Here is a 12478-nt window from a genome sequence, read left to right as displayed (position 1 = left end):
AGGTGTTGACTACGATGAGAGTTTCTCACTCGTATTTATGCTTAAGTCTGTCCAAATCATGTTAGCAATTGCCGCATTTTATGAAATCTGGCAAATGGATAAAGAAAACTGCATTCCTTAATGGATTTATTAAAGAAGAGTTGTATATGGTGCAACCGGAAGGTTTTGTCAATCCTAAAGGTACTAACAAAATATGCAAGCTCCAGCGATCCATCTATGGACTGGTGCAAGCATCTCGGAGTTGGAATATACGCTTTGATAAGTTGATCAAAGCATATAGTTTTATACAGACTTGCGGTGAAGCCTGTATTTACAAGAAAGTGAGTGGGAGCTCTGTAGCATTCTGATATTATATGTGGATGACATATTGCTAATCGGAAATGATATAGAATTTCTGGATAGCATAAAAGGATACTTGAATAAGAGTTTTTCAATGAAAGACCTCGGTGAAGCTGCTTACATATTGGGCATTAAGATCTATAGAGATAGATCAAGACGCTTAATTGGACTTTCACAAAGCACATACCTTGACAAAGTTTTGAAGAAGTTCAAAATGGATCAAGCAAAGAAAGGATTCTTGCCTGTGTTACAAGGTGTGAAGTTGGGCAAGACTCAAAGCCCGACCACGGCAGAAGATAGAAAGAGAATGAAAGTCATTCCCTATGCCACAGCCATAGGTTCTATAAAGTATGCCATGCTGTATACCAGATCTATTATATACCCTACACTGTTTTTGGCAAGGGAGTACAATAGTGATCTAGGAGTAGATCACTGGATAGTGGTCAAAATTATCCTTAGTGGAATAAGGATATGTTTCTCGATTATGGAGGTGACAAAAAGGTTCGTCATAAAGGGTAACGTCGATGCAAGTTTTGACACTGATCCAGATGACTCTAAGTCTTAATCTGGATACATATTGAAAGTGGGAGCAATTAGCTAGAGTAGCTCCGTGCAGAGCATTGTTGACATAGAAATTTGCAAAATACATACGGATCTGAATGTGGCAGACCCGTTGACTAAACTTCTCTCACAAGCAAAACATGATAACACCTTAGTACTCTTCGGGTGTTAATCACATAGCGATATGAACTAGATTATTGACTCTAGTAAACCCTTTGGGTGTTAATCACATGATGATGTGAACTATTGGTGTTAAATCACATGGCAATGTGAACTAGATTATTGACTCTAGTGCAAGTGGGAGACTGAAGGAAATATGCCCTAGAGGCAATAATAAAGTTATTATTTATTTCCTTATTTCATGATAAATGTTTATTATTCATGCTAGAATTGTATTAACCGGAAACATAATGCATGTGTGAATACATAGACAAACAGAGTGTCACTAGTATGCCTCTACTTGACTAGCTCGTTAATCAAAGATGGTTATGTTTCCTAACCATAGACAAAGAGTTGTTATTTGATTATCGGGATCACATCATTAGGAGAATGATGTGATTGACTTGACCCCTTCTGTTAGCTTAGCACTCGATCGTTTAGTATGTTGCTATTGCTTTCTTCATGACTTATACATGTTCCTATGACTATGAGATTATGCAACTCCAGTTTACCGAAGGAACACTTTGTGTGCTACCAAACGTCACAACGTAACTGGGTGATTATAAAGAAGCTCTACAGGTGTCTCCAAAGGTAAATGTTGGGTTGGCGTATTTTGAGATTAGGATTTGTCACTCCGATTGTCGGAGAGGTATCTCTGGGCCCTCTCGGTAATGCACATCACACAAGCCTTGCAAGCATTGCAACTAATGAGTTAGTTGCGAGATGATGTATTACGTAACGAGTAAAGAGACTTGCCGGTAACGAGATTGAACTAGGTATTGAGATACCGACGATCGAATCTCGGGCAAGTAACATACCGATGACAAAGGGAACAACATATGTTGTTATGTGGTCTAACCGATAAAGATATTCATAGAATATGTGGGAGCCAATATGAGCATCCAGGTTCCTCTATTGGTTATTGACCGAAGACATGTCTCGGTCATGTCTACATTGTTCTCGAACCCGTAGGGTCCGCACGCTTAAGGTTTCGATGACAGTTATATGAGTTTATGAGTTTTTGATGTACCGAAGTTAGTTCGGAGTCCCGGATGTGATCACGGACATAACGAGGAGTCTCGAAATGGTCGAGACATAAAGATTGATATATTGGACGGCTATATTCGGACACCGGAAGTGTTCCGGGTGATTTCGGAGAAAACCGGAGTGCCGGAGGGTTACCGGAACCCCCCGGGAGAAGTAATGGGCCATATGGGCCTTAGTGGAGAGAGAGAAGGGCAGCCAGGGTGGGCCGCGCGCCTCCTCCCCCTGGTCCGAATTGGACTAGGAGAGGGGGGCGGCGCCCCCTTTCCTTCTCCCTCCCCACTTCCTTTCCCCCTCCTAGTAGGAGTCCTACTCCTACTAGGAGGAGGACTCCTCCTTGGCGCGCCAATAGGGCCGGCCGGCCTCCTCCCCTTGCTCCTTTATATACGGGGGCAGGGGGCACCCCTAGACACATAAGTTGATCCTCGTGATCGTTTTATTAGCCGTGTGTGGTGCCCCCTTCCACCATATACCTCGATAATATTGTAGTGGTTCTTAGGCGAAGCCCTACGACAGTTGAACATCAAGATCGTCACCACGCCGTCGTGCTGACGGAACTCTTCCCCGACACTTTGCTAGATCGGAGTACGGGGATCGTCATCGAGCTGAACGTGTGCTAGAACTCGGAGGTGCCGTAGTTTCGGTGCTTGATCGATCGGGCCACGAAGACGTACGACTACATCAACCGCGTTGTCATAACGCTTCCGCTGTCGGTCTACAAGGGTACGTAGATCACACTCTCCCCTCTCATTGCTATGCATCACCATGATCTTGTGTGTGCGTAGGAATTTTTTTTGAAATTACTACGTTCCCCAACAATGTTGTGATGTGATATGGTCAAGACATGATGCTAAATTTTATTGTATGAGATGATCATGTTTTGTAACACATTTATCGGCAACTGCCAGGAGCCATATGGTTGTCGCTTTATTGTATGAAATGCAATCGCCATGTAATTGCTTTACTTTATCTCTAAGCGGTAGCAATAGTCGTTGAAGCAATAGTTAGCGAGACGACAATGATGCTTCGATGGAGATCAAGGTGTCGCACCGGTGAGGATGGTGATCATGACGGTGCTTTGGAGATGGAGATCAAAGGCACAAGATGATGATGGCCATATCATATCACTTATTTTGATTGCATGTGATGTTTATCCTTTATGCATCTTATTTTGCTTAGTTCGGCGGTAGCATTATAAGATGACCTCTCACTAAATTTCAAGGTATAAGTGTTCTCCCTGAGTATGCATCGTTGCTACAGCTCATCGTGCTGAGACACCACATGATGATCGGGTGTGAAAAGCTCTACGTTCACATACAACGGGTGCAAGCCAGTTTTGCACACACGAAATACTTGGGTTAAACTTGACAAGCCTACCATATGCAGATATGGCCTCGGAACACTGAGACCGAAAGGTCGAGCGTGAATCATATAGTAGATATGATCAACATAGTGACGTTCACCATTGAAAACTACTCCATCTCACGTGATGATCGGACATGGTTTAGTTGATATGGATCACGTGATCACTTAGATGATTAGAGAGATATCTATCTAAGTGGGAGTTCTTAAGTAATTTGATTAATTGAACTTTAATTTATTATGAACTTAGTACCTGATAGTATTTTGCATGTCTATGTTGTTGTAGATAGATGGTATGTGCTGTTATTCCGTTGAATTTTAATGCATTCCTAGAGAAAGCTAAGTTGAAAGATGATGGTAGCAACTACACGGAATGGGTCCATAACTTGAGGATTATCCTCATTGCTGCACAGGAGAATTACGCCGTGGAAGCACCGCTAGGTGACAAACCCGCTGCACGAGCAACACCAGATGTTGTGAACACCTGGCAGAGCAAAGCTGATGACTACTTGATAGTTCAGTGTGCCATGCTTTACGGCTTAGAACCGGTACTTCAATGTCGTTTTGAACGTCATGGAACATATGAGATGTTCCAGGAGTTGAAGTTAATATTTCAAGCAAATGCCCGGATTGAGAATATGAAGTCTCCAATAAGTTCTACAGCTACAAGATGGAGGAGAATAGTTCTGTCAGTGAACATATACTCAGAATGTCTAGGTACCACAACCACTTGACTCAACTGGGAGTTAATCTTCCTATTGATAGTGTCATTGACAGAGTTCTTCAATCACTACCACCAAGCCACAAGAGCTTCATGATGAACTATAATATGCAAGGGATGGATAAGACGATTCCTGAGCTCTTCGCAATGCTAAAGGCTGCGGAGGTAGAAATCAAGAAGGAGCATCAAGTGTTGATGGTCAACAAGACCACCAGTATCAAGAAAAAGGGTAAAGGTAAGAAGGGGAACTTCAAGAAGAACAGCAAGCCAGTTGCTGCTCAAGTGAAGAAACCCAAGTATGGACCTAAGCCTGAGACTGAGTGCTTCTACTGCAAAGGAACTGGTCACTGGAAGCGGAACTGCCCCAAGTATTTGGCAGAGAAGAAGGATGATAAAGTGAAAGATATATTTGATATACATGTTATTGATGCATACCTTACTAATGCTCGCAGTAGTGCCTGGGTATTTGATACTGGTTCAGTTGCTAACATTTGCAACTCGAAACATGGGCTACAGATTAAGCGAAGATTGGCTAAGGACAAGGTGCGATGCACGTGGAAAATGGTTCCAAAGTCGATGTGATCACCGTCGGCGCGCTACCTCTACATCTACCTTCGGGATTAGTTTTAGACCTAAATAATTGTTATTTGGTGCCAGCGTTGAGCATGAACATTATATCTGGATCTTGTTTGATGCGAGACAGTTATTCATTTAAATCAGAGAATAATGGTTGTTCTATTTATATGAGTAATATCTTTTATGGTCATGCACCCTTGATGAGTGGTCTATTTTTACTAAATCTTGATAGTAGTGATACACATGTTCATAGTATTGAGGCCAAAAGATGCAGAGTTGATAATGATAGTGCAACTTATTTGTGGCACTGCCGTTTAGGTCATATTGGTGTAAAGCGCATGAAGAAACTCCATTCTGATGGACTTCTGGAATTACTTGATTATGAATCACTTGGTACTTGCAAACCATGCCTCATGGGCAAGATGACTAAAACTCTGTTCTCCGGAACAATGGAGCGAGCAACAGAGTTATTGGAAATCATACATACTTATGTATGCGGTCAAATGAACATTGAAACTCGTGGCAGATATCATTATTTTCTCACCTTCACAGATGATTTGAGCAGATATGGGTATATCTACTTAATGAAACATAAGTCTGAAACATTTGAGAAGTTCAAAGAATTTCAGAGTGAAGTGGAAAATCATCGTAACAAGAAAATCAAGTTTCTGTGATCTGATCGTGGAGGTGAATATTTGAGTTATGAGTTTGGACTTCATTTGAAACAATGCAGAATAGTTTCGCAACTCACACCACCTGGAACACCACAACATAATGGTGTGTCCGAACGTCGTAACCGCACTTTATTAGATATGGTGCAATCTATGATGTCTCTCACTGATTTACTGCTATCATTTTGGGGTTATGCTTTAGAGACGGTTGCATTCATGTTAAATAGGGCACCATCTAAATCCATCGAGACGACACCTTATGAACTGTGGTTTGGCAAGAAACCCAAGTTGTCGTTTCTTAAGGTTTGGGGCAGCGATGCTTATGTGAAAAAGCTTCAACCTGATAAGCTCAAACCCAAATCGGAGAAATGTGTCTTCATAGGATACCCAAAGGAGACTGTTGGGTACACCTTCTATCACAGATCCGAAGGCCAGATATTCGTTGCTAAGAATGGATCCTTTCTAGAGAAGGAGTTTCTCTCGAAAGAAGTGAGTGGGAGGAAAGTAGAACTTGACGAGGTAATTGTACCTTCTCCCTTATAGGAAAGTAGCTCATCACTAAAATCAGTTCCAGTGATTCCTACACCAGTAAGTGAGGAAGCTAATGATGATGATCATGAAACTTCTGATCAAGTTACTACCGAACCTAGTAGGTCAACCAGAGTAAGATACGCACCAGAGTGGTACGGTAATCATGTTCAGGAAGTCATGTTACTTGACCATGGCGAACCTACGAACTATGAGGAAGCGATCATGAGCCCAGATTTCACGAAATGGCTTGAGGCCATGAAATCTGAGATGGGATCCATGTATGAGAACAAAGTATGGACTTTGGTTGACTTCCCCGATGATCGGCAAGCCATAGAGAATAAATGGATCTTCAAGAAGAAGACTGACGATGACGGTAATATTACTGTCTACAAAGCTCGACTTGTTGCAAAAGATTTTCGACAAGTTCAAGGAGTTGACTATGATGAGACCTTCTCACCTGTAGTGATGCTTAAGTCCGTCTGAATCATGTTAGCAATTGCCGCATTTTATGATTATGGAATTTGGCAAATGGATGTCAAAACTGCATTCCTTAATGGATATCTTAAAGAAGAGTTGTATATGATGCAACCAGAAGGTTTTGTCGATCCAAAAGGTGCTAACAAAGTGTGCAAGCTCCAGTGATCCATTTATGGACTGGTGCAAGCCTCTCGGAGTTGGAATATACGCTTTGATAGTGTGATCAAAGCATATGGTTTTATACAGACTTTTGGAGAAGCCTATATTTACAAGAAAGTGAGTGGGAGCTTTTTTGATATTACATGCAGATGACATATTTTTGATCGGAAATGATACTGAATTTTTGAATAGCATAAAAGGATACTTGAATAAGATTTTTTTCAATGAAAGACCTCGGTGAAGATGCTTGTATATTGGGCATCAAGATCTTAGAGATAGATCAAGACGCTTAATTGGACTTTCACAAAGCACATGCCTTTATATCTACGAATAATTCCTCACAATTAGTGAGGATTTGTTCATTCCTAGTTGATCAATGAAGGAAATATGCCCTAGAGGCAATAATAAAGTTATTATTTATATTTCCTTATATCATGATAAATGTTTATTATTCATGCTAGAATTGTATTAACTGGAAACTTAGTACATGTGTGAATACATAGACAAACAGAGTGTCACTAGTTTGCATCTACTTGACTAGCTCGTTGAATCAATGATGGTCATGTGATTGACTTGACCCATCCGTTAGCTTAGCACGATGATCGTTTAGTTTGTTACTATTGCTTTCTCCATAACTTATACATGTTCCTATGACTATGAGATCATGCAACTCCCGAATACCGGAGGAACACTTTGTGTGCTACCAAACGTCACAACGTAACTGGGTGATTATAAAGCTGCTCCACAGGTGTCTCCGATGGTATTTGTTGAGTTGGCATAGATCGAGATTAGGATTTGTCACTTCGATTGTCGGAGAGGTATCTCTGGGCCCTCTCGGTAATGCACATCACTATAAGCCTTGCAATCAATGTGACTAATGAGTTAGTTGCGGGATAATGCATTACGGAACGAGTAAAGAGACTTGCCGGTAATGGTATTGAACTAGGTATTGATATACCGACGATCGAATCTCGGGCAAGTAACATACCGATGACAAAGGGAACAACGTATATCATCATGCGATTTGACCGATAAAGATCTTCGTAGAATATGTAGGAACCAATATGAGCATCCAGGTTCCGCCATTGGTTATTGACCTAAGACATGTCTCGGTCATGTCTACATAGTTCTCGAACCCGTAGGGTCCGCACGCTTAATGTTCGGTGACGATCTGTATTATGAGTTTATTTGTTTTGATGTATCGAAGGTAGTTCGGAGTCCCGGATATGATCATGGACATGATGAGGAGTCTCGAAATGGTCGACACATAAAGATCGATATATTGGACGACTATATTTGGACATCGGAATGGTTCCGGATAAGATCGGGCATATATCGGAGCACCGAGAGGTATATGGGCCTTATTGGGCCTTAGTGGTAGAGAGGGGAAAGGAGCAAAGGAGGGGCCGGCCACCCCTTCCTTCCTCTTTCCTCCCCCTTCCTTCCACTCCTAGTCCAACTAGGAAGGGGGGATCCTACCCCGGTGGGAGTAGGACTCCCCTTGGGGCTCACCTAGGAGGCCGGCCTCCTCCCCCTCCTGCACTCCTTTATATACGGGGGAGGGGGGCACCCCATAGACAGACAAGTTGACCATTGATCTTTTAGCCGTGTGCGGTGCCCCCCTCCACCATAATCCACCTCGGTCATATCGTAGCGGTGCTTAGGCCAAGCCCTGTTCCGGTAGCAACATCAGCACCATCATCACGCCATCGTGCTGACAAAGCTCTCCCACGAAGCTCTACTAGATCGTGAGTTCATGGGACATCACCGAGCCGAACGTGTGCAGATCACGGAGGTGTCGTACCTTTGGTGCTGGATCGGTCGATTGTGAAGACGTACGACTACATCAACTGCGTTGTCATAACGCTTATTGTTGGTGTCAAAACCGGCGGATCTTGGGTAGGGGGTCCCGAACTGTGCGTCTAGGCCGGATGGTCACAGGAGGCAAGGGACACGAAGTTTTACCCAGATTCGGGCCCTCTTGATGGAGGTAAAACCCTACATCCTGCTTGATTAATATTGATGATATGGGTAGTACAAGAGTAGATCTACCACGAGATCAGAGAGGCTAAACCCTAGAAGCTAGCCTATGGTATGATTGTTGTTCTATATCTTGTCCTACGGACTAAAACCCTCCGGTTTATATAGACACCGGAGAGGGTTAGGGTTACACAAAGTCGGTTACAATGGTAGGAGATCTACATATCTGTATCGCCAAGCTTGCCTTCCACGCCAAGGAAAGTCCCTTCCGGACATGGGACGAAGTCTTCAATCTTGTATCTTCATAGTCCAGGAGTCCAGCTGAAGGTATAGTCCAGCTATCCGGACACCCCCTAATCCAGGACTCCCTCAGTAGCCCCTGAACCAGGCTTCAATGACGGCGAGTCCAGCACGCAGATTGTCTTCGGCATTGCAAGGCAGGTTCCTCCCCCAAGTACTTCATAGAAGATTTTGAACACAAAGATAGTGTCTGGCTCTGCAAAATAAGTTTCCACATATTGCCATAGAGAGAATAATATTTACACAAATATAATCTGCTGACGTATTCCATAGTGTGACATCGCACCACGGCCAAGCCTTTATTCGAATCATTTTATTGTCCCACCTCAGCGTGTCATGCGAGGCGGTTTCCTTGGCACGTCTCGTCGAAGCAGAGATCGTGTCCCCTTATTCCGGGATTCTCATCAATGCGGGCGTGGGTAACCCAACCGCGCCATTGATTATGGCGCTTGGGGATAAGCGAGTTTTACCAGGCTGGTGGGGACACGTAGTTGCGTCCACCCATATAAGGGGATAAGGATCCACCTTTTCACCTACGCCTTCTTCCTCCTTTGCCAATCCATTCTCGCACACTCGAGATCCAGCGCCCAAGTCCGCACTCCCCACCTCAACCTTCTCCAGCCATGTCCGGAGCGGGAGGCAAGTGGATCGTCTCCTCCGTCACGGAGGGGCACATCAAAAAACTGAGGAAGGACGGATACTTGTCTAACGACATCGCGTACCAGCTTCCCGAAGAGGGGCAGCTCCTCCCCACCCCAAGGCCCCATGAGAGGGTAGTGTTCCTTCCCCACTTCCTCCGCGGACTGGGCTTTCCTATCCACCCATTCGTCCGGGGACTCATGTTCTACTACGGCCTGGATTTCCATGATCTGGCCCTGAACTTCATCCTCAACATCTCGGTGTTTATCGTCGTGTGCGAGGCTTTCCTCTGCATCCGCCCCCATTTCGGCCTATGGCTCAAGACTTTCAATGTCAAGCCGAAGGTGGTGCGCGGCAACCAGGCGGAGTGCAGAAGCGCCATGGTGGGCAAGATGCCCAACGTCTTATGGCTCGAGGGCTCCTTTGTGGAGACCCTGAAGGGGTGGCAATCGGGGTGGTTTTACATGACCGAGCCGCGCGATCCTGGGTGGGTCACAGCCCCCGAGTTCCGGTTCGGACCCCCAACGCGGCTCATGTCCTGGAAAGAGACGGGCCTGTCGTGGGGCAGCAAAGGAGAGGTGACTGGACTGCAAACATGCATCCAAACCCTGGTGGACAAGCAGCTCAAGCTTGTCAACGTAGTCTAGGTTATGCTCATCCGCCGGATCCTCCCGTGTCAACAACGGGCCTTCAATCTGTGGGAGTTCAACCCAGCGCAGCACCGAACTCTGAGCAGGCTCTTCGACACGACGTACGAAGATGCCTGGAAGGTGCTTTTCAAGGGCGTCGAGGCTCCCGCATCCTCTACCGAGGATCGCGGATTCAGCGCGCAGCGTCACGCTAGCGCGGTAGGTTGTTTGTACCTTTTACAGGGTATTAGTTTTTCATAGTTTAACTCTATGCGGGATCTAAGCTCCCTTACCTTTGACAGGTTTGGCAGGCAAAGTCCGGACAGATCGACTGTCCGGCTCCTTTGCCCGAAGACCCAGCCAATGCCCGCTTGGCGAAGCTGCTAGTTCCGGCACCCTATGTGGTGCCGGAGAAGAAGGCCACGAAGAAGGCCACGGGGACTCAAAAAAGTGCCCGGCGCCAGGAGGTGTCGGGTTCATCATCCGACGGTTCCAAGGCGCATTCCTCCCGTGAAGACGAGGAGGAGGAAGAAGAGACCTCTCCCCCTCCAGCGGGGGGAGAGAAGAAAAGGAAGGCCGCCCTCACTGGGGAGGTCGAAGGGTCCAAGAAGGGGAAACCCCTTCCTCCGGACTACTCCACCGACGCCGACGATGGAGGAGAGGAGTGGCCGCTCAGGGCCAAGCCCCTGGCGAAATCGTAAGTATCCGGATACCCGAGTAATTCATAGTATTCCTTTATTGCACAGCTTTCCCTTATGTCGAATATGATTATGCAGCCCACCCAAAGACCGGCTCGACGCCTTGTCGAGCGGTTCACCGGACTCGTCGGATGTGAATTCGCTTCCGACGGCCACCTCCCCCCGCCCTACAGACGACGCCGAAGTGTTGTCCCAACAGGTTCCAAGCCAGGAGGAGGTGGTCCTGGAGGCGCCGCAAGGCGACCTCCCGGACTCCAGGAGTAAAGGGGATAAAACCCCCCAGGGCTCCAAGTCCGGCCCTAGGCCGGACACCGCTCTGGAACCTTCAAGGGTTCCAAAGTCCGGCGAGTGACCTCCTTCCAAGAGGAGCAAGCCCACCGTGCCGGTGACCCCCGTCCAACCGGAGGCGCCGGACAATCTGTTGGAGGTGCTCAAAGGCGCCTCCATCGACGAGGAGCACCGCACCATTATGAGTGCGGTGGTCCAGAAGGTTCAGTCCGCCAAGAGCGGACTGACTGAAGCTTGTGCTAGCCTTTTAACAGGCTTTGAGGTAAGTAAAGAATGTGTAAATAATATCACCGCATAGACAGTAGCCCCTAATGCTCTGTTTGGCCTTCGGGAAGAAAAGTCGAATAGAGGATCAAATAAAATTCGCAGGAGTCTAACAAAAAGGAGTCAATATGCGTATGCAGGCTTCTCTGTTGGCGTCCGCCGCACTGACTGCGGAAGTGGACATGCTAAAGCAGAACCTCGAGCAGTCCAAGAAAGAGCTCGGGTGTGCCAAGAAGCAGCTCGAGGACAAGGAAGGTAAGAAATACCTTGTTTTAAATATATATAAAAAAGTGCAATTGCAAAAAATGACAGGATTATCGTGGCTATTGTAGGGGCCACGTCTGAGGTGGCGACCCTTAAGCAGGCGCTGTCCGAGGCCGAGAAGAGGGCGTACACGGAGCGCACCGAGCGGGAGAAGTATGAGGCCCAGGTTGGCAAGGTGCGGCAAGAGCTCCAGGCTCTCATGAAAAAACATGAGAGTTTGGATCTTGACTCAAAGACGCGAGCATCCGAGCTCGCGATGGCTATTGAAAATGCCAAGTCTGCCAAGGCCGAATCCCGGAAGACCCTCCAGGAGTTGGATGAGGTGAAAAATATAGTGGCGGGTAAGGCATTCTTTATGCAAAGCAAACACATAAACGTGAGTTACTTGTTACTTACCTGAATCCGGAGCTCTCCAAGAGCATTCGCAGATCTTCCCCGTAGCGTGTCCGATGCCACCGTATTCTATCGAGCCGAGGAGGGCAGATCGACAGAGAAGGTGTTCTGGTCTTAGTATGCTGAGGCCGGACACCCCGTGCCCCTGAGCGACCAGCTGAAGCAACTGGTCGAGCTCCACAAGGCGGCCGAACAGGCCATGAAGGGCCTCATAGTTCGGCTGTGGCCTGGAGAGGCTCTGTCTGGGAGCTATTTCGGGCTGGTGCGGCGGCTGGTGGGGGCCTGTCCAAGGCTCGAAGTCATCAAGCGCTCCGTCTGCATTGAAGGTGCCCGTAGGGCCCTTGCCCGTGCTAAGGTGCACTGGGGCAAGCTGGATGCTGAGAAGCTTGTGAAGGACGCGTCACCGCCGGGGAAAGAGCATCG

This window comes from Triticum urartu, chromosome 3A, assembly GCF_056163025.1.
Source record: "Triticum urartu cultivar PI428250 chromosome 3A, HENAU_Tu73, whole genome shotgun sequence".
NCBI lineage: Eukaryota > Viridiplantae > Streptophyta > Magnoliopsida > Poales > Poaceae > Triticum > Triticum urartu.
This window is presented reverse-complemented; position numbering follows the sequence as displayed.